The 4,264-nt window shown below is 43.2% G+C and overlaps 1 protein-coding gene across 1 annotated transcript in view; it reads right to left on the reverse strand.

Moving 5' to 3' along the window:
• Positions 1 to 4,264, reverse strand: part of LOC311492916 (uncharacterized protein) — a gene marked incomplete at both ends in the record, with an annotated part of 225,698 nt that overhangs the window by 67,992 nt on the left and 153,442 nt on the right. The window lies entirely within an intron of this gene.

Genomic DNA, 4,264 nt, shown 5'->3' on the forward strand with positions numbered 1-4,264 from the left:
ACGTTGCTAGGACTGATGGAAAGCAAATTTAATTTTAAAATACTACCTGATTGAAGCCTTGACAGACAACGAAAAAGTCTAGCGCAACCTCTGAGTAACGGTAAACGGGCTGAACCACCTGGAACTGAGCGCGACCGGCTACCGTAATAACGGTTGTTCTCGTATGCGTGCACCGTGCTTACTCGTGCTTTCTACCTGGCTACCACAATAACTGCTGTTCTAGTCTACATGCAATTTTTTATTTATTATATATTTTATTTTTTTTCATTCATAAAAAGCTAAATCGGGGACATTTTCGGGGACGGCTTTAGCCAGGGACAGGTCATCCAAAACGGGGACTGTCCCCGGAAATCGGGGACGTCTGGTCACCCTACTACTGTAATTACCTAATTACCTAATGATACAAAAATGCTAATTTCCAATCATTTGTGCTTTGTGTGTGTATGTTTCAGCTGCTGTGAGGACTAACATCTGGGGCCACAGACCAGCAAATCCACTCGACCATCAAAAGATGGTTACTCCAGGTAGAGATGGTGGCAGACTGAAGAGGATGAAGAGAAAGTATGGACAGCACCGTTTCTTAAACTGGTGCTGGGAGTGGGGAGAATCCAGTTTATCCAGTTTATGGACATGTGTAAAATCATAAATGTACAGTTTTTAAACATGTTAAATGTGGTGTACTGTGTTGACATGACTAAAAAATATAAACATTTGCTTATAATACTGTACTTGTTTTTTTTTTTTTTAATATACACTATATTACCAAAAGTATTCGCTCACCTGCCTTTACTCATTCCATGAACTGAAGTGCCATCCCATTCCTAACTCATAGAATCCAATATGATGTCGGTCCACCTTTTGCAGCTATCACAGCTTCAACTCTTCTGGGAAGACTGTCCACAAGGTTGAGGAGAGTGTTTATAGGAATTTTTGACCATTCTTCCAAAAGCGCATTGGTGAGGTCACACACTGATGTTGGTCGAGAAGGCCTGGCTCTCAGTCTCCGCTCTAATTCATCCCAAAGGTGTTCTATCGGGTTCAGGTCAGGACTCTGTGCAGGCCAGTCAAGTTCATCCACACCAGACTCTGTCATCCACGTCTTTATGGACCTTGCTTTGTGCACTGGTGCACAGTCATGTTGGAAGAGGAAGGGGCCCGCTCCAAACTGTTCCCACAAGGTTGGGAGCATGGAATTGTCCAAAATGTTTTGGTATCCTGAAGCATTCAATGTTCCTTTCACTGGAACTAAGGGGCCAAGCCCAGCTCCTGAAAAACAACCCCATACCATAATTCCTCCTCCACCAAATTTCACAGTTGGCACAATGCAATCTGAAATGTACCGTTCTCCTGGCAACCTCCAAACCCAGACTCGTCCATCAGATTGCCAGATGGTAAAGCGTGATTCATCACTCCAGAGAACGCGTCTCCACTGCTCTAGAGGCCAGTGGCGGCGTGCTTTACACCATTGCATCCGACGCCTTGCATTGCACTTGGTGATGTGTGGCTTGGCTGCAGCTGCTCGGCCATGGAAACCCATTCCATGAAGCTCTCTGCGTACTGTACTTGGGCTAATCTGAAGGTCACATGAAGTTTGTAGCTCTGTAGCAATTGACTGTGCAGAAAGTCGGCGACCTCTTTGCACTATGCGCTTCAGCATCCGCTGACCCCTCTCCGTCACTTAACGTGGCCTACCACTTCGTGGCTGAGTTGCTGTTTTTCCCAAACGCTTCCATTTTGTTATAATAGAGCTGACAGTTGACTGTGGAATATTTAGGAGCGAGGAAATTTCACAACTGGATTTGTTGCACAAGTGGCATCCTATGACAGTTCCACGCTGGAATTCACTGAGCTCCTGAGAGCGGCCCATTCTTTCACAAATGTCTTGTTTCACAGTCTGCATGCCTGAGTGCTTGAATTTATACACCTGGGGCCAGGCCAAGTGATTAGAACACCTGATTCTGATCATTTGAATGGGTGAGCGAATACTTTTGGTAATATAGTGTATATCAATATAATCTATCACAACCTGAGTTAAGGTTGAATTAAGGCTGTCATCAGGAACCACTTCTGAAAATAGTTTGGCCCACCTTAGGGCCAGATTAGGGCCAGCTCTGGTTGCAGCTCTGGTTGCAGTTGAGTTGTGGGCCTTATGTGGCACACATGTTGGATGCCGGATGTGGGCCACATAAGGGCCGCAATTCATTCACATGGGCCAAGTGCAAGTGGGTTGTGTGGCCCACCACTGGGCCAGACCAGTTTTACTATGGGGGGAGATTTGATCTCAGTGGGTTTTTTCTGGTTAAATAAACATTAAGACAGGTAGGCCGACACCGGTGGCTGGCTACATTACTGTTTACAGTCAAACATTCTGATGCACTGTAGGCTCAATTTTGATCAATCTAAAATCTGTAGTAGTTTTATTGAGGACAGTCTGAAGATGCTCTTGCACATTTAGTGTCAATTGAGCAAAAATTGTGGGTGGAGATTGGTTTAATAAGTTTTACAGTTTTTGAAGTGAGTGATAGACTTCATAATTTCCTGTGTACTTCAGTTCAGTTCTGTTGCTTTTAATGTCCCCGAAGGGAAACTTGGCTTGCAGACAGGTTAAAAAATAGACAACTATAAAAACATAATAAAAAAACATAGTCACATGTAAAAACAAGACAGACAAATCACAAGCAACAATCAGATTGATACGGTTCATTTTGTATTCTTTTTAGATAGGTTCAATAGTTTCTTCAGACATGAAAAAGTATAGGAGATGTTTCTTTACCTGCTTGACAGTTTCAACTGAGACTCCAATCTTCCACAGAAGTGTCATTAGTCCTTACATTAAATTCATTATGGATGTGGACTTAAAATCATTGTTTTATTTTATGGCCTTGGTGCCCTGGCTTTTGGCCTTTGTGCCCTCAAAAAATTGACAAGACAAAAGGCCAAGTGGCCTTGACCCTAAAATGACGAAATTCCAGGGGAGTCTCTCAACTAGGTTGTCTGCAATAATGTTTACGGTCCAGCAGCTGTCAGTATTGAGTAACAGTGACACAGTATCGACACAGTATCGATACCGTTTGGGTAATGTGCCTCAACGCTTCACGAGGCCTCATCTACCATCACTAGAAATAGACTACTTTCTCTGGCTCAGACCACAACAGCAGATCTGGCCGTCTCGGCTGGAATAACCAGCTGTCCATTTAAATCCGCCCTCATCTCCCAGGCTCCTCCTACTCTTGGCATAGCTATACTTTAAAATTATCCTACAAAATGTATCAAAACTCCCACTACCACAGTATTCACATGCTGATAGTTCTATTTATCTGCTTCCATTCATTTACCATGCTGGTCATGTTTCATCATGTGGTATCAACGAGGGTAAAATGTCTCAGCTTTCATCAGTTTCTGTGATTGCTAACCGGCCTAGAAGAAGCAGTGTTGGTTGGCGTTCAAAACTTCCACAAACCGAACAGCAATGGAGAAGAAATGAAGTAGTAAACCGAATTGGACAGAGGAACAGTGTTTGCTTCTGGATCAACTGGTCAATGAGAATAAAAGTATTCAGAGACGTAGATTTGACTCCAGTGTCACACTACGAGACAAGAAGCAGGCATGGGGAAATATAACCCAACAGATAAATGACTCCTTTCTGCTTCAGAAACTCCTAAACCTCTAAAAGTCCTCCTCCCTCTGAACAGATCTCACCTTAGGAGCTCTCTGAAGAGCTGAGACTCTTGGAATACCTTTTATCTTTACTGGGATCTACTCTTGGAAAACATCATGATTCTAAGAGTTTTCTTAGAGTTTGGCCACGAGGAGCAACTCTTTGAGATAAGAATCTCTAGGCCTCAGATTGTGAAGATCTTCTTCATTTGCTGCTATAACTAGTGAGTACAAGTACCTTATATTTGTGCTACTCTATAGGTTGTACTTGTACACTTTCTTTATGAGGGACATCTCATGGCACAAACATGTTTCTCTCGTCTTATCCTTCATATAAACAGACTTCTGAGGCCTCGAGAGACTGAAATGAATCCAGAACATCATAATCAGATTCATCAGAGGACCATTAGAAGGAACGAGGCCTAGATCAGGAACTTATAATACTTTAAAGTACATTTAGCATTAAGAATGATGGGGGCGGGGCAGTAGCTTTACAATCTGTATACGTGTAGTGTGTTGTCGTTGAGTGTTAATGTTCATCACTGAGCATCGGGCCCTCGGGGCAGAAGACGCAGTAAAGCAGGAGGTGAGACAGGTTTGATTCTCA

The sequence above is a fragment of the Chelon labrosus genome (assembly GCF_963514085.1).
Source record: "Chelon labrosus genome assembly, chromosome: 1".
Taxonomy (NCBI): Eukaryota; Metazoa; Chordata; class Actinopteri; order Mugiliformes; family Mugilidae; genus Chelon; species Chelon labrosus.